Source organism: Gorilla gorilla, chromosome 4 (assembly GCF_029281585.2).
Source record: "Gorilla gorilla gorilla isolate KB3781 chromosome 4, NHGRI_mGorGor1-v2.1_pri, whole genome shotgun sequence".
In the NCBI taxonomy this organism is placed as follows: Eukaryota; Metazoa; Chordata; class Mammalia; order Primates; family Hominidae; genus Gorilla; species Gorilla gorilla.
Window position 1 is genome coordinate 127,854,526 of NC_073228.2, and position 19,445 is coordinate 127,873,970.

General features: G+C 36.6%; 1 pseudogene; it reads right to left on the reverse strand.

Annotated features, from left to right (window-relative positions):
- Positions 1 to 2,389: 2,389 nt before the first annotated feature.
- On the reverse strand, positions 2,390 to 9,338 carry LOC129533559 (tigger transposable element-derived protein 1-like; annotated as a pseudogene).
- Positions 9,339 to 19,445: the final 10,107 nt, after the last annotated feature.

Here is a 19,445-nt window from a genome sequence, read left to right on the forward strand (position 1 = left end):
GATTAAGTTAAGAACCTTAAACTGGAGAAAGTATCCTGGAGTGTTCAGGTGGGCCCAATGTAATCACAAGAAACCTTATACGAGGAAGGCACAAGGGTCAGAGTCAAAGAAGGAAATGTGATGACAGAAGTAGACATCGAGTGATGCAGCTGTGAACAGAACACTGTGAACATTCTCTAGATGTTGGAAAAGAGAAAGAACAGAGCTGACAGAGCCTCTAGAAGGAATGTAGCTTGGCTAACTCTTTGAGTTTAGCCCCATAAAATCCATTTTGGGCTTTTGACCTCCAGAATCATTAAAAAGTTTTGTTTTTTAAGCCACTAAATCTGTGATAATTTGTTACAGCAACAATAGGAAACAAATGTACTGGAGTACCTTGAGAGTTGCTGGGCAGTGAGACCCAGAGCCCAGGTTAAGGGATCAGACATGGCTTAGATGGGCACCTCAGACACCCCTATTTGGTAAGCAGTTGCCCAGATCATTTCTAAGAGGCCGATCAGCATGGCTGTGATTAAAGCCCATGCCTGACCATGGGGTGTGCTCAATTAATATATCCTGACTGCCTTAATAATTCAGAGAATGTTAAGTTTTTATTATATTTTGATCTCACTTCTATCTTTCTAACCTCGTCAGTTACTCATATAAGAGCTCCAAATGTTGAAGGTTGTTTATTTCCTCTGGAAATGTTTTTACTGATTGTAAAACAGTACATTACAGTTGATAAAATTCAGTTCATTTCTACAGAAGAACTAACTCAAACAAACCTGGTCTCATTTCTCTCTCCCTTGAATGAAAAGTTGACCTGCACAATTCAATCTCCATTGAGATGAATTAGAAATTAGAAGCGTTCTATGCAGGTTTAAGCAGCTCCGGGATTTGTCATTACATTTTTACAAATTTCTTTAGTGGGAACTAACAATAAAGATTAAAAGCAATAACCCTGCAAAGTACATATTGGAGCTAGATTTGAAAGGACACAACAAGCTCTTGCTCACAAAGAAAAGTCCCTGAGGCTGAGGGTTCTGGTCTTCTGTGTATTCATTTCTTGCTCCCACTGACATCCTTTGAAAGCAGCAACCATGTAGTTTAATTTGACATTCAAAGACTACACTGTTAACCAGGCAGTCCACTGTGGTAAAGTCAAAATGCATGTGAAATTCCTTCTAGGAGTGGAAGAAGGCTCTGGAATTCTTGTCATTCTTCAGCTTCTACCTTTCCTTCCTTGAAACTTACAATTTGCACTTAGTTACATCATGTCCTTGCTTTCCACTACCCTCGGGGACACCTTACTCATTGACTCAAAGAGTGCTTTTAGAGACCACTTCTATCTCTAAATAATAGTGCGTTTGGATCATCTCTTCTCCCACAGACACGTTATCCTGTATAAAATAACGTTTTAGTGACAATGCATATCTCTCATCTTCCTTCCTCTCCTGACTTACTCTTTTCTTCATTCTTTGTTTATACCTGTCTCCCATCAATGAGACTCGGAATGTGACGTTAATCTTGACTAGAAATTTAATCAGATTTTTTAGGAGAGTGTAGCAGTGCCCTCAAAATGGAAGAGGGGGTATGAAAAGTAAACATTAAACAAACAAAAAACATGGAAAATTATTTTAAATATTGTAACCAGATGATCATGAGCTACACCTTTTCATGACTCCTTAGCTAGTCTTATCACCATTTAGGATTGCACTGTAGATTTCCATAGTAACTCTCCTTAATTGTTGTTATGTCAGTGTAGTTGTTATCACATCTGCCAAAAAAGACTGGTCATTTTCTCAGGAGGAGAAGAAAATAACAATATCCATGGAGGATCCAAGGAAAGTGAATTATTTATGGCCTTGCCACCTAACTACTTCCTGAAGCATTCCCTACCAGTTGTACAGGCATGGTTACTTATTAATAATGAGTTAATTTGTTAATTTCAGAACCAAAATAAAGTATTTTAGGCTACTAAGTCACTCTGCAAAAATACATAATGTCCCATGAGCCCAGGTAAATATGGCTTACAGTGTTGGCTTTTATTGGGCCATCTGCAAAGGGGCAGAAGTGATATATAGCATTTAGGATACTTTCTTATGGTAGAGAGGTACTTGAAGGTGCAGGTATGTGTCCTCTCCCCAGAAACATACATACATGTTATCCTCCAATCTTAGAAGATTTTCCGGTTATTACTATTACAGGCATACCTTGAAGATATCATGGGTTCAGTTCCAGACCACACAATAAAGTGAATATTGCAATAAGGTGAGTCTCAAAGATTTTTTGGGTTCCCAGTGCATATAAAAGTGATGTTTACACTATAGTTTATTAAGTGTGAAATAGCATTATATCTTACAAAACAATGTACATACCTTAATTTAAAATTCTGTATTGCTAGAATCTGCTAAAAATCATCTGAGCCTTCAGCAAGTTGTAAGCTTTTTGCTAGAGGAGGGCCTTGCCTTGACGTTGGTGGCTGTGGGTGGCTGTTAATTGATCAGGTTGGTGGTAGCAGACAGTTGGGGTGTCTGTGACTATTTCTTAAAATAAGACAACGAAGTTTGCTGTATCAATTGACTTTTCCTTTCACAAAACGTTTCTCTGTAGCATGTGATGATGTTTGAGAACATTTTACCGACAGCAGAAAATTCTTTCCAAGTTGGAGTCAATCCTCTCTAACTCCAATGATGCTTTATCAACTAAGTTTATATAATATTCTAAATCTATTGTTGTCATTTCAACAATGTTCAGGCATCTTCACCATGAGTAGATTCACCTCAAAAAACTACTTTCTTTGCTCATCCATAAGAAGCAATAATTCATCCATTAAAGTTTTATCACAGGATTGCAGCAATTCAGTCATATCTTGGGGCTCCATGTCTAATTCTAGTCCTGTTGCTATTTCCACTGTATCTGCAGGTACTTCCTCCACTGAAGTCTTGAACCCCTCACAGTCATCCATGAAGGTTGTAATCAACTTCTTTCAAACTCCTGCTAATGTTGATATTTTGACCTCCTCCCATGAATCAGGAATGCTTTTAATGGCATCCAGAATAGTGAATCCTTTCAGGAAGGTTTTCAATCTACTTTGCCCAGATCCATCAGAGGAATCACCATCCATGGCAGTTATAGCCTTATGAAATGTGCTTCTTAAAAAGTAAGACTTGAAATTTGAAATTGCTCCTTGATTAATGGTTTATAGATGGATGTTATGTGAGCAGGCATGAAAACAATATTAATTTTCTTGTACATCTCTGTTAGAGTTCTTGAGTGACTAGGTGCATTGTCAACGAGTAGTAATATTTTGAAAGCAATCTCTTTTCTGAGTAGTAGCTCTCATCAGCAGGCTTAAAATATTCAGTAAACCATGCTGTTAACAGATGTGCTGTCATACAGGCTTTGCTATTCCATTTATAGAGCCCAGGCAGAGTAGATTTAGCATAATTCTTAAGGGCCTTAGCATTTTGGGGATGGTAAATGAGCATTGGCCTCACCTTAAAGTCACCAGCTGCATTGGCCCTTAACAAAGGAGTCAACCTGTCCTTTGAAGCTTTGAAATAAGTTATTGACTATTATTATTATTATTACTACTACTACTACTACTACTACTACTTCTTCTTCTTCTTCTTCTTTCTTCTTCTTTCTTCTTTCTTCTTTCTTCTAGCTAGGAAGGTCCTAGTTGGCATCTTTTTCAAATAGATGGCTGTTTGAAATCTGTTGTTTCATGTGGCCACCTTTATTAATAATCTTAGCTACATGTTTTGGATAACTTGCTGCAGCTTTTACATCAGCACTTGTTGCTTTACCATGCACTTTTATGTTATGGAGCCAGCTTCTTTCCTTAAACCTCATGAACCAACATCTGCTAGTTTCAAACTTTTCTTCTGAAGCTTCCTCACCTTTCTCAGCTTTCATAGAATTGAACAGAGTTAGGTTCTTGCTCTGAATTATGCTTTTGCCTAAGGGAATGTTCGGGCTGAGTTGATCTTCTATCCAGACCACTCAAATTTTCTCCATATCAGCAATAAGGCTGTTTTGCTTTCTTATTGTTGACGTGTTCAGTGGAGTTTCCTGAATTTCCTTCAAGAACTTTTTCTTTGCATTCACAAGTTTGCTATCTATTTGGCCCAAGAGGTCTATCTTTCAGACTATCTTGGCTTTCAAAATATGCCTTCCTCACTAAGCGTAATCATTTCTAGCTTTTGATTTAAAGTGAGAGACATGTGACTCTTTCACTTGACCATTTAGAGATCACTGTAGGGTTATTAATTGTCTTAATTTCAATATTGTCATGTCTAAGGGAATAAGTAGGCCTGAAGAGAGGGGAAAGATGAGGGAATGTTTAGTTGGTGAAGCAGTCAGAACATACACAACATTTGTCAATTAAGTGTGCCATTTTATATGGTCATGGTACATGGCAGCACAAAACAATTACAGTAGCAACTTCAAAGATCACTAATTACAGATCACCATAACAGATATAATAATGATGAGAAATTTAAAATATTGCAAGAATTATCAAAATGTGACACAGAGACATAAAGTGAGCACATGCTGTTGGAAAAATGACACTGATAGACTTGCTCAAGGCAGTCTATCACCAATCTTTAATTTGTTAAATGCAATATCTGAGAAGAGCAATAAAGCAAAGTGCAATAAAAAGAGGTATCCTGTCTTTGGCTCAAGTATATAGATAAAAGCTCTATTCATAACAGCTTCAGAGCTTCCTGGCATCTAAGATGAAATATTTTTAAACAAACCTTGGTTACTCTCTATATGTTTGAAAATGATGGTAAGGCATGAAGCATAGCAAAAGATTCCGTAAAGTAAAACAGACTAGAGCTTTCCAATGGCATATTTTTCAAAAGCTTCAGTTGGTAAGGTTGGACTAGAAAGAAACAGGAATTTGTGTTTAATATTCTTTCCTCTGCTTTCATTATATGGTCATAACAGAAAAATGCCTATTGGTTATTGGTGAGATTTGCAGCTCGTGTGCCTCAATAACATCACCCTATCTATATGTTTTAGAGTAGAAGGTTCTCTGTCACTTGACAAATACAAATGTTTTTTGAGCCCCTGCTTACAGGTGGTAGAGAGCACAGCAGGGCGCGTGTCTTTGATCTGCAAACAAACCAGTTCAGAGCGATGCCTCCTCTATGGACCTCCACACCCCAGGATGCACTATTCCTGTGCCTTAATCATCCCGGGGCCAGGCAACAGAGGATTGCCCCTATAGCCCAAAGCTCATCACAATTATTCAAGCCAGCCAATCTTAAATTGCTCACCCTGCCCTGCCTTGCCTTTCCCTCAGAAACTTCGATAGAAACAGTAGCCTAAACCTTCCCTTTGCACCTGTCTTCTGCTTCCTGACCACCTTGGTGTCTTTCTCATATGGCCCTGTGTGGTGTGCTGTGCCTCCTGTCTCTAGGACCTGTGAGTAGAATAAATTTTGTTTTCCTGAGCCTCTTTTATGTCTCCTCTTGTGGCCATACCTGCCTGACCATCTCATAAAAGAATACACAAAACAACCCCCTTGGCTTTGAGCCAGGCACTGCCCTAGCCGCTGCAAAGAGAGCAGTGAACAGATAAATGAAGTCCCTGTAATCATGGAACTAGTGGTGGGAAACAGACTGTCAACCAATGAATAAATATATCATGTGACAGGTGATGAGAGGTGATATAAAGAAAAAGAAAGCAGGATAAAGAGGATAGATACTAACAGGAGTGGGTTTATGTTAAGTAGAGAGGTCAAAAGAAGTCCTCTCCAAGGAGGTGACATTTAACATTTAAGCAGAGTCTTAAAAGAAATGGCTTTTTAGTATTGCTAAATGCTCTCAGACTCCGGCACCACTTTCAGTAAATCTGAAGATGAAACAAACATCTGCCAGATGAAAGAAGAAAGAGGGTAAAGACAGGAAACTTGAGTGATAAATCCACACCGATGCAATCCAGGGACTAATTTATGTTTCTAAAGCATGTTGAGAAAAAAGTTAAAAAGAAATCCCTACCCTGGGACTCTTTGATGAATCACCAGTAGCTAATTGTTGCAGAGCATCCCACAGGCATGACATATCATTTGAAATCTGGGTGAATTTCAGAAGAGAAATGTTATTGCATTTTAAACAATACCATTAGCCAATCTGATTTCACTTACTGGTATGCACTTTGTTCCAGCCATCTAGTCTAACGATGAATTGCCCGATGGTTCTATTGTCAAAATGACAGCGTGAAAAGAGAAGCATGTGGGTTGTAATAATAATGTGGTACATGTGTAGAAGGTCAGAGAAGCAACAGATTAACATTCCAGCTAAAGATTTCCCCTGGGACATCTCTTGAAAGTATCAAAGGCCAAAGATCAGGACACTGATAATGTGTCTGGCATTGGTGGTGAAATTGTTGTATGTATTTAGCTCTGCTGAGGACAGAGCTGTGTTCCTTTCAATTAGTTGATGAAATCTCTCCCGAACAATGAAGAAGCCAACCACAGGAACTGGCTTCAATACAGCTGAATGAATGGAAATGAGGTTGTGTGAAAATATGAATTGCTTACTTCAGATTAATGAAATAAAATGGAACCCGTTCCCTTGGGAATCTGACTAAATAATTCCCCATCCTGGAGACTTAAGCCTAATATATATAGCATGGCATTCTTTCGCTGAATTTTGAAACAAATTCTGACACTCACAACATTTCTGAAAGGTGAATTTCAGATTATCAAGTAAAGGAGTCCAGTGTTCCTAACTGCAATCAATGCAGAGGAAAAGAGGTTAGGCTCTGGGTAGTGAGGGACTCAGACAGGGACCTGGGCTTGAAACCTAATTCCATAACTTATCTGTGGAACCTTAAACCTCTTTTTCCTTATTTTTAGAATAAAGAAAATACACATAGCCTAAACATTCGTAGGGCAGATTTTAAAAGACCATTTTTATGAAACATGTAATAAGTCTGCAATAAATGGGAGCTAGGCGTGAATTTTACGTTTGCTCTGTGGCTTCCCTTGATATCCCTACAGCCTCATCTCTCCCTGCCGTGGTGGATAAACTCTGATGACTCAGTACACATCAAGAGGAAATGGCATTTTGCTTACAGTTCTAAATATAAGCACCCTTTAAGAAGGAAGATGGATTCCTTTGTTTAAAACTTCATTTATATGTTTACTAATAAAAATGGAGACCTAAAAAACTAGGGAGATGTTTATTGGGAAGTATCAGGAAATAAGTAAAATACAAGTGATTTGCAAAGTATAAAGGAACGATCACAGTAGTAAATTGGGAAGCAGTATGTCTAATGGGTAAAGCGTAGTCTCCGGATACAGGGCGTGGGTTTAAATTTCAGCTGCACCACTTCTAGCTGTGTAACTTCTAACAGGCTATTTAACCTCTCTGGGCCTGGCATCTTTAGCTATAAAATGGGCAAATAATAGCACTCACACCTTAGTTGATGTGAGGATTAACTGAATTTGCAAAGAACTTAATGCATGTGATTCTTGATTACTTGAATTGTCATAAATGTAATTCCAAGCTTGGAAGTGTTTTAAGGAAACTTAATAATGTTTTTCAGATGGAAACTTTAATTGTGGTTTATAATTTTCTTACTAATGCGGGTGGTTTTGTTATGATTTTTTTGCTCTGTAGTTTTATTTCTTTGGTTAAACAGAAGCTTCATTCATAAATATCAGTAAGGTAGATTTAGACTGAGCTGACTTGACTTTGAACCATTTTGAGGAAGCAGTTTGTTCTCTTCTCAACAAGATCTCACATTTTTATCCGTGGAGACTATCAGAGCAGATCCCTGAAACAGACAGAGCCTCTACCAACCCCTCGTGAGAGCCACAATTTACCGTTCCGTTCTCAATTCCCTCCTTCAACACAAACCGGGAGGCCCTGAGAAGATAGCCCTGTCAAAACAGGTTATGACTTGAGGAGGCCAAAGAAAGTTCCATGAAGATATAATATTTCAGTGTGAGATGTATAAATCTTCTTCAAAAAAATCTGGCCTCTTTTATGACTCGGATAGCCAATGTTTGGGTAAGATGTTTGAAACCAGTGAAGTATAAAGCCTTGGGCAGAGCTCCTAATCTTTTTTAGGTTCCTCGACAATGGTGTCAACTTCTCCTTTGCTCTTGACAATTATCACCTGATAGTCTTTGAATGAACAATAAAATAGAAATAGAAGAGATAGTCTGACCTGGACCTTACGAGGAGGCTGTAGAGGACTTACAATGATTACCTGAGGAAGATGTAGGCTGATGGGCACTAAAGCAGGGGATTAATAGATTCAATAGCTGCTTGATGAATTTCTCTGAAAAGAGAAGCCTGAAGGACATTGGCGAAAAGAAATGGGAGAAAACATAAATGGCTGTGAGAAAAAGCCAAATGGCCTTTTCCTGTTTCCTAAGAGACTGAATCTCCTGAGCTGTACAATGTGCTGTTTCTTATAAAAGCTTCTGGAAATGCACTTTCTTACCAAAATTCAAAGCAGGGCCACAAATCATTTATAGGAGACAAAAAAACAATAAGTAGTGTCAGCACAGAGGAATATATTTTACTTTGCTCTGCCATGGGAATTATGGTGGGTTGTGATGAGTGGAATATAAAATAACGTAAGTTGCCTGTTGACAACAGAGTTTGAAATTATAAAATGTAAAACCAATATATTTTCTGCACACTATGAAACAGCTGGGGTATTTTTATGGCTTCTAGCAGGATACCATGCCATCTCTCAAAACCCTATAATTCTGTAAGCACATTAAGTGCATCCTGTTATTTATTTTGTTTGTTTGGCTTCAAGGATTTCACAGGAGAACATAGCACAGAATGAAATGTAAAGAAAGTGATCAACACTGAATTGTGTTGTCTTCAAGAATGTTTAGTCCAAGCTCGATTGTAGGGTAGCTTGAACGTTATGTTCAATGTGCCAGTATACCTGGGCAGAATGCCATCTTTTTCCTGTAGGAGGAAAAAAAGATGCCTCAATCAAAAATGCTACAGGAATGTTTCCTCCCATGGTCTATCCAGAATCTAAGTATAAAAATGAAGTCTTTTATGAGGTTGACAGCAGTGGAGTTCAAATAAGATCTCTTTAAATGACAGATGGTGATAAGCAAGTCAAACACTTCTTAGATGATGGTTTATGTGCTAGACATTAAAGGTGTTGTAACTGTTGACCCATATTAATGCAGTGCTCTGACAAAGGCAGGCGGCAAAACTCTGTGCCGAGTCTCCTACCCTAAGCAATAATTAATTTTATTGTCTTCATTTTGGTTGCTTAATTTAAACCCTGTGTGTGTCAATCAATCAGTATAAAATACCTTGATTGCGTTAAATGATTTGGCTGTTACATTTGTTGGATTTTTATGTTTTACTCAAATATCACATTTTCAATTATTATTTATGGGCTAAACTCCTGTGATGTAGAATTGGCTGGAAATGTGTTGGGACTTTGGCAGCGCAAGTAGTTAGTGATCTGAAGTGCATATGCGCCTGCCAATGAACAGAGGGTCAGGAGGGGAACTGGGGTGGGTACCAGACAAATTCTCTGCTTGGAGATGGAGAGAGCCATCTTATCCTGAGACAGATTCCTGCTGCATGAAAGGAGAAGAGAATCTCTATAAATGTACTCTCCCTGTTAGAGGCAGAGGCCTTTTCTTTCCTTTGCAGGCTCAGGAATTTTGTGAGGGTACGCATCACCCTTCACACAGCAGTTTGTTAGCTGTCAGCAGTGCCTGACACAACAAAATTCCAAGGCAGGGGTATGGGGATGTGTCATACAGAAGTGCCCAGTTGTTTGACTTGAAAAAAGAGGAAACATCAGATATTGCTTTTTCAAACAAAGACCCAGTTTCATGCTTAACACCAAAAAGATAACTTGGTTTTCTGTTCTTAGGATTGAAAAGAAAAGCCAAAAAAAAAAAAAAACCCAAAACCTTTGTTCCTTTGAAGTAAGAGCAAGCTATGTGAAATGAATTTTAACCAGGTTCTGCCAATATCTATCAGCACCCAGCATTTCATATTGCAGATAATAAGAGTCTGGAGAAAATGACAGGTGAGAGAAAGGAAAATCTGGAGGCAAGTGCCAGCGTTTTCATTATCCAGGTCAGACAAGGGTTTAGAAGGCCTTTTGGGATGAGTGTGTGACTGAAGCTGGCGAGGGTGAGTGCCTGTTTCCCAAGATGTGGAATTCTTTTTAAATGAAAAGTACATTAAACCAAGAATTTAGAGGGGGTGGTCAATTTTCCTTTTTAATAGGCTCACTGTAAAAAAAAATAAATGCTATTGATGCAGAGAGGACTTAATCATAAATGAATGAAGTATGTATCTCATTATTCTTGGCAGTAATTAAATATCATTTATTAATAAAGTTCATAAAGACCTTTTCCCTAGGAAAGACAAAGAACTTATGATTCCTTTTCACTTAGACAAAGAAGGATGCCAAGTTTTATGAATGAAAAAGATGACATGTCTTCCAAAATGCAAGACGTTATGACTCAGTATAAGTGACATCTGCAAAGAGAATAGGCAGTGTTTGAAAAATAAGCAGTACCATAGCTATGCAGGATTTGTGAAGGTTTAGAGCTAGGTACCCTTCTTAAAGTAATGTTTTCAGATTGCATTATGAAATAGAGAATTTTGAAAGAATGTGAAAGGCATATGCCTTAACTACAACTGGTGGAAATTAAAAAAGAGAGCTTGAGATTTAGTTGTTAATATCAATAGCTGCTCCTTGGAAACTGAAAACAGAAGTTAAAAAGCCAGAAGCAAGTTCAATGAATATCTCTAACATAAGGCTTTTTTTCTGGGTATATTCTTCACTAAGGGAAACAAGGGTTAGAAATCATATTGTACTGAGATTTATAGCCTGTACATTAACCTTTTGTATTTCTCTATGGTTTATCTTTTTAAAAATCCTGTTTCTTTTGTTTGGAGTGTCTTTTCTTAGAGTTAGTTGTGCAGAGACAAAATCGAGTAAATTTAGAAAAAGGAAAGAAAGGTGGTGTGGTGAAAAGAGCACCAGAGTGCATCAGAAGATCGAAGTGCAAACCGAAACACTAATTCACCACATGACATTGAGCAGTGGGATTGGTTTCCCTGGGCCTCTCTTCCTCATCTACAGTAGCAGGCTTTTGCATCATCCTTCTCTAAGACTCTTTTTAGGCCTGTCATCCTGCAATCCAAACATTCTCCATATTAGCCCAAGGGCAAAATCATCAATGGTGTATGTATAACCTAGGGTGGGTTTTTAATAGCACATACACAGGGTGATAATAATTTTAATTGCATTTTGTTGTACTACCTATTAATCTTGAAACAGAACTTCCACGTGTTAAGGCAACTATGGAGAATACAACAGCTTAGAAAATAATTACTGTGCAAGAAAAATTCAATTTATTTTAAAATTTTGTGTTAATCTCACATAAAGCAAAAGGGTACTAAACTGAGGTTTAGCATTTTTGGGTCTAGGTTTTGCTCTCTCAGGCTCTGGGCAAAGCTTTTGCTTTTCATTAGTTCCAAGTTAAAAGAGGATTTTGGTAAAATGATTTCTTAGATGACTTTATAGTTTCCTTTTCTTGATATCCTGAGAGAATGTGAAGTGTAATAGAAAAATCTGGTATTTTCAGTCAATGATACAGGGACATGAATCACAGCTCTACAATCCATTACTGTGTGATGTTAGACAGGTTGGTTCTCTGAACCCTTATTAGATTTCAGAATTTTTCCAGGCATAAGAATGCATGTAAGGTGCCAGGAGATATATGTAATTGGAATTTAGGGAATATTCATGATTATTATGGAGACTTCCCTGATTTCCCTTTGACACTGGCTTGTGGATCTACAGTAATGTTTATGGTTTATATACAACAATCTGTCTGAAAATTATCATCTTAATGTTCATCATATAGAAAAAGCCCTCTGCTCTGTATGTTAACATCTGAGTTTAAGTTGAAACTCTTATCAAATCCTTCCTGGACTTTAAAGTCTTGGGAGATGGCTCCTGCAATCTTGCTCTGCAAAGAGCAAAGCCTGAGATACTGAAACTTGTACAAAGCAAACCCAAGGGACATAGCTCCACCTTGCCAGATGTCTTAGTGTTTTTTACACTACTAAAACAGAATACCACAGACCACAGGTAATTTAGAAGAAAATAAGTTTATTTCTCACAGTTTTGGAGGCCAGAAAGTCCAAGGTCAAGGGGTTGGCATCTAGTGAGGGCCTTTGTGCTGCATCATTCCATGGAGGAAGGCAGAGGACAAGAGAGTGCCCATGTGAGAGAGGAAGGGGCCTGAACTCATCCTTTCATCAGGAACTCACTCCCTCAATAACTAACTAATTCCTGTGATAATGGCATTAAGCCATCCATGAGGGTAGAGCTCTCATGACCTAATCACCTTTTAAAGATCCCACCTTTCAGTTGCATTTGAGGATTAAGTCCCTAGCACATGAACTTTGGGAGACACATTCAAACCAGAGCAGCAGGGAGTCCATATAAGCCCAAACTGACTCCTGAGTAAACCAATAATATGAAATTCCTCTAGTGAAAGAGCTCCCAAGCTCTTTCTGCCTCTAGAGATAAGTCAGGTGGACACGTATTTGCCTATCTGTCTGTAATGTCCATTTCATCCAAATTATGCAACAGATACACCCCAGAGCCAGAGCCTCTCCCACATCAATTCTTCACTACTGACTGGAAAAAGAAAATGAATTTCTAAAGGAAAAAAATACGGGAAATAATTACATTTCTTAACAGCTAAGTGTATTCACATACATGGACTGCATTTGTAATACATTTCTAGGGAAAAATATAAACAAAATATGAATTTCCACTTTGCAGAGATAAAGAATATATTTGACTTTAATTCTATATTTTCAGAAAGTTTGTTAACCTGTGCAGTCATAATTTGGGAATTTAAGAATAGAAGACAACTTTGAGATCATTTAGTCTAAGATCATCATTTAGAGGAGAAAACTACTTTAAAAATAGTTTCCCATGCCACTTGATTTACCTAAGACTTAATATTTTCTATATGACTTGGTCATGGGAATAAGTTTTCCACAAGTAGTTAAGTGGTTGATACGTTCATGTCAGTATTTTTCCAAGGCCATTTCCGGGTTGAAGCATGTTACCCACACGTTTCATGGAAATATTAAATAAATATCAAATGGTGACATTCAAAGGATTCTAGATATAAATTATACTTTTACAGACAGATGATGCTTAAGTATCCAGTGGCTTAATTCTCTGCCACTCTGAAAGAGTGACTCTATACCTCAGATGAGAAAACTTGGATCTAAATTTAACTTCTGTATGAATTTTCTCCAGCATCTGGGTCATTTTCTAGTATAGCAATTAATCCTTGTGAAGAGCATATTTAGAGACCACAAATTCTAGTTTGGAGAAGAAAAGAACCTTTTGTTTTGTTAGACAAAATTGCTTCCTGTAGCAGGTAAAATAGCCAAGACAGTTATCTACCAGAACCAGGAAATATCAATACTATGTAAATCATACACACAGATTTTCTAACACCAAAGGCAACTATGGAATCAAATGGCATAGTATAATACATGGAAATATGGACAAATTCCATGTAAGTTATGCATTTAGCAATCTTAGGGCTATTTCCACTAGGTTATAAGACCATCCATAATCATCTTAGCTTCTAGAGGTTCTGGAAAATGGCCATGCTTGCATTGCACCCAGCGTGCAGACTGAGGCACTCAGAAAATAGAATCCACTCTCTACTGGTTTATAGTGCCCTAATCAAAGAAAATTCTCATGTTCTTCTGGGCCTTGAATGTTGGATAGAATGAATCTTGGATTGAATTCTGTCTTTACTACTGCATGGTGTTATCTTCTACTCTCATATTTTCAGATTTCTTGTAGGAAGTCAGCCTGGTTGATAAGGTTATAAAATTAATTTTCTTGGGTATATATTAATATACTAAAGATGCATTATTACCTAATTACTAACATTCATTGAGCTTAATTTGTTTATAAATACTCTATCATCTGTGATTTTTCTCATAATTAAACATACTGTATAAAATTGATGACAACTTCATTTGCCTAAAAGCTTAAAACCAAAACTCTTAAGTTTTAAGGCCTGAGATTATACAAGATTTTCTTAGAATGCATGGAAACTCTAACTAAGTCTACAATCAGATATTGAAGATTCAGAGCTAAAAAATTTTTCAAAATTTAACTATCTCTGAAGTATGTCCAGTTATCAAGACTGTTTATTCAAGTAGAAAACTTTATCAGTATATTTATAATGATCTTTTCAGTTATTCATAATCCTTGCATAGGCGAGAGATACTCAGGTTACCTAAAAATATGGTACACATACATCTCTTTCTGCCCTGAAAAGTCACTGTTTTCATGTTACCTGAGAATAATTATTAATAGTGTTCACTTTCACTTTCTTAAGTGTCCTGGTTGGGGCAATAAATTATGTGGTAAATTTACCAAAAGATGGGAATCATTCTAAGGATATGTGGGGAAGTAAGAAAGTATAGGCAAGTGTATCAACCATTAAATGGCCAAGTATAATGGAAGGCTGAAACTTTGGTCAGGATACCTTAGCTTGTTAAAGACCCCAAAGTAACTCTATAGTCAGAGAGCCAACTGTTAGCAGAGGCAGAATAATGGCAAGAAATTGTTAGGCTATGAAAATGTCAAGAAAACTGCCACAAAGCTAGAAAGATGTTGAGAAAAATTACTTTATTGAAGGTTGAAAAAATGGTGAGTCATGTTATGTGGCAATGAAACAACTGGAAAACTGTTGCCTACTAGAACTTGGAAGAAAGGAAATATACTTAATATACTTTTGGATCTTGGTAAGATGATTTTCAGGTAGACTGTTAAAAGTGTCAGTTGGCTTATTTTAATTAAAAAGGTTTGGAAGATAGTTAAAAAAAGAAATGTTCAATTTTTTGAAGAAAAATGTAAGAGTACTATATAGAGGGACTAGAAATTGCTGAGTTTGAAAATAAAACTATTTCTCATTTTTAATCCCTTCATTCTGAAAAGATTGTCAAAGTGAAATTCTTCCTGAGGCATAGATCAAATCAAGTGTGTGGCTATGACTTTCTTAAGACTTCTAAAATACTTAAAATTTAAGGCAATGTCAAGTAGATACCCCATAACCTTAGTTTAAAAAAAAGAAAAACTTCCTAAGAATCTGAAGGGCATTTTTCCACTGTAGGCTGCCATGCTGAACATAGAGAGAGGTGCATATCTAAGAGAATTGTGCATGTGGCTTTTAAGGCATGGCATGGACCCAAATTAGAGACACAGGAAATGTGGAAAGTTTTTCAGAGAGCCAAGTTATAATTAAACAGTGCTGAGATTAATTAAACAGTTAACTGAATTCTCCAAGTCTCAAAAAGTCTCTAGGCACAGAAATTCAAATGGCAGGAAGAAGGCTAATAAAGCTATTCAATTTGCAACCATGAACTATTTCTTATGGGAAACTAACAAGCTTATTCTAAATTTATATGGAAATCCAAAGACTATACAAGACAATATTGAAAAATAACTCAGAGATGAATGAATCAAAGCTAAGTCTTTGAACAATAATGCCATATTTCCTTCAGGTAATGATGATAATGATCAGGCATATTTATGAATGACCTAAAAGACATTATAAATGAACTTCATGTGAGGAACCTAAAATAGTGATGAATTAGATAATTGATTATAAAGTCTTCTTTAAAAAATATCAGAAATGTTTGATAAAATACTTTTCCAGAACTCTGAACTCTATCTCCATAACTTGGGGAGACAGCCAGGCTCTGTTCTTCCCTGTACTGAAGCTTGTAAATTCTTTCTAGGCAGTAAGCTACAGCAATTGTAGGGCTCACCTAATTTGTTTCCCTGTTCTCAAGAATCACTGTCCTGTGCTGCCTGTTGTCCAATGTCTGAAAACTATTGTTCTATGTATTTTGTTTGTTTTTAGTTGTTTAAGGCAGTAGGATAAATCCAATCCTTATTTCTCTAATATAGCTGAAAGAGGCATCCTCATTTTCTTTTGACTTGCATAGTTTTTGACAAGAAGTCTGTTGTCATTCTTATGTTTATTCCTCTGTAAGTATGGTCTCTTTTCTTTGGTTGCTCTTAAATTTTTTTTTCATCATTAACTTTCAGCAAGTTGATGATAAGCCTTGGCATGATTTCTGTTGGGTTTATTTGATTGATGTTAATTGATCTGCTTGGATCTGTGAATTGATGGTTTTCAACAGATTTGGATTTTTTTTCTTTAAATATTTTTTGTCATTCCCCCCCTCCCCACTGCTATTTCTTCTCAGATTCAAATTATGCATACATTAGAATGCTTGTTTTTGTCTAATTCGTCCTAATGATCTGTTCATTTTTATTCAGCCCCTTTTTCTCTCCTAGTACTTCATTTTGAATAGTTTCTGTGGATGTAATTTCCAATTCACTAATCTTTTCTTTTGCAATGTCTAATCTGTTGTTAATCCCATCTAGTGTATTTTTCATTTTATTTGTTAAATTTTTCATCTCTGTTGAGTCTTTTAAAAATATTGGAATGTGACTTCCCAAGGGATTACACACAGTTTATGGAGTTTCTCAAACTTATTTGACCACAAACCCTTTTAAACATGGAACACCTTAACATCTCTAGAGCTAGTATTTTGGACAACACAGTTTGAAAAATGGCACTCTATATAGAAAAAAAAATCTTCTTTAATGTTTTTAAATCCAGGAAAACTGTTCATTAGGTATATTAACTGCATTAGGTTCAATATCTTATATAAACAAATTCAAAGAAATACAGTTATTGATAACTGACAGAACATATAGTAAGGCATGTGGTAAAGATATAAAATGTAAGACGTTTAGCTGAGCATGGTGGCTCATGCCTGTAATCCCAACACTTTGGGAGGCTGAGGGGGGTGGATCACGAGGTTAGGAGTTCAAGACCATCCTGGCCAACATGGTGAAACCCTGTCTGTACTAAAAATCCAAAAATTAGCTGAGTGTTGTGGTGCATTCCTGTAATCCCAGCTACTTGGGAGCCTAAGGCAGGAGAATGGCTTGAACTCGGGAGGCGGATAGTGCAGTGAGCTGAGATCACATCACTGCACTCCAGCCTGGAGACAGAGCAAGACTCCATCTCAAAAATAAATAAATAAAAATAAAAATGTAAGATGTCCTATCTAGTTCAGGGCAAGGAAAACGATAAAGTTGTTTGTGTTCTACAATGTTTGTGTGTGTCATTTTGTGTTCTTATTTAAACTGACAGCTACCTTATATCTCTGTTATTTCTCTATGGTTTATGTTCACATACTTATATTAGGATTGTTTTTGCCTCTACCACTTATGATTCATGTGTGCTAGGCTAGGACTATGATAAGAATCATTTGTGCTAGGCTAAAATTGTGACATATAAAAGTTCTGATAGGTAATATGAACAATAATTTTGGCACATAGTTTTCAAAAAATATATGTTTATCACATGCCTATATTGTTTCTTGTATAAACAATGGAAATAAAGAAAAACCCAAGCATCCTTGATATAAATGAACACATTAAATAACTTGTATTTCATCTTTAAATTATTACAAGTAAATATTTAGAGTTATGCCATTGATTTTTTCCTTTGTAGTGTAATTTCTTTAAATTCAAAACTCTATGCTTTAACTATATTAGAAGCTAATTATTTGAAGGTGTTTAAGGTTTATTGTCAATGAAGAACAATTCTTAATAACTATCTGTGTTTGTTTATCTTGTTTCCTTCATTTTTTAACTTGTTAGAAGACACAGGATATAATTATCTTTTTAAAAATGTAATTAATTTAAATATGTTAAAAATGTAGTTTTTTATGAATGGATCTTTCTCTTGTCATTTAACATTTCTACAAAATGTACTACATTGATGTACTGAAGTCAGTGTGCAAATCTATAGATGAAGAAACATCATGGATGTTAAATACAGCTAGGCCACCTTAATTTAGATATGACATGTTAGATATGACATGTGATTTCTGAAAACAAAACAGATGTTTCTAATACAATTAGATTGATTTAAACTAGTGATAAAGTCTTTATTATTTGGAACAAATGATTAATCTTTCTTTACCAAAATTGCTGTTGTGCTTTCTCAACTAGGCATTTTAATTTTCATGTTGACAACCAGTCAGAAAGAATCTATTATAAATGATCAAAGCACATGCTTCATAGGCCAGTTTCTTAAAATGACAAGTAGGACAGTTTTGTGATAGAAAAAAGTTGATGCGTGCTTTAATCTCCATATTTTGATGCATTGAACACCACATTGCCTTTGTTGAAATGCATTTTGTTCTCAAAGCTTTCGCTAAGTGTTTCCTCTTTAAACACTTTGTCAGGTAGATAGATGTTCTGGAGAGGCTATGTTACTGATAGTGTAATGATTGTTTTACTACCTAACACGTGCAGAGAAATCGGCTTGTCTAATATCTGACCGTAAACTGTAGTTCACAAGCTGCAAGACAAACAAACAAACAAAAAAAAACAGGAAAAGGAAAGAAAAATCAAGATTTTCCTTTTGATAATTTTAATATTCAGGGATTAACTATAGCAAGTGAAGTTAATAAAAAGAAAAACTCTATAACATTAATATACAGAATTGTCTAGGAATGGACAGTCTTGGCCTAGGGGCATCAGAATAGAGAGTAACAGATAACTTTAGGTGGCCAGACAGGCCATCGACTTGAGGTATTTGAAATAGGTAGGAATTTTCCTTTGCCATTTCAGGTGGATAAAATGTAAGGTTTTATATATACATATTTCTAAGACATGTCATGTCTAACTCCAAGCTCAATGGCTAAGGTTGAAATAAAGGTTAACATTTTATAACTCCTGTGTCCTTCCTAGTGGAACAATAGGACTTCCAGAGCTTATGTGGTTCAGGAGAATGGTAGAGAAGTCTCTGATGACAATTATTAGTTGCTGTTGAATTGCTCATTGTTTAGGCTTACAGGATTTCATACAGACAAGCAAGTGACTCTGCTGGAGTCATGGCAGGCTCATCCTTAAGGACCTCATCCCAGCTCCCAAAGCTATGACATTTGCTAATCAAAGAGCTCTTAATGAAGACAGGGATTCTCCACCAGTGACAAAACAACAGATCCACACAACTTCTGGGACCAGTTACTTGTTGCTATCATTCAGGCCATGGAAATGCAATTCACCCTCTTTGTGGTCAGACTACTCCTCTCTTCTCCTTGATCGCCCAGGGGACAGCCCTTTTACCCCAGATTATCCACCTTACATTTTTAGTTTACCCAAGATCTTCAAAAACAAAGCCTGCCTTGCAGTTATTTTGTAGTACCTAAGAAATGATTTTTCCTGGTCTTGAAACACAAAAGCTATCATTCCTTTCTGGCAAAAGGGAGTAGCGAATCCGTGAGCCACAGCCCTGTCTGCATCTCCTGAAAGAGAAAATCACTTTGTAATTTTTTTAA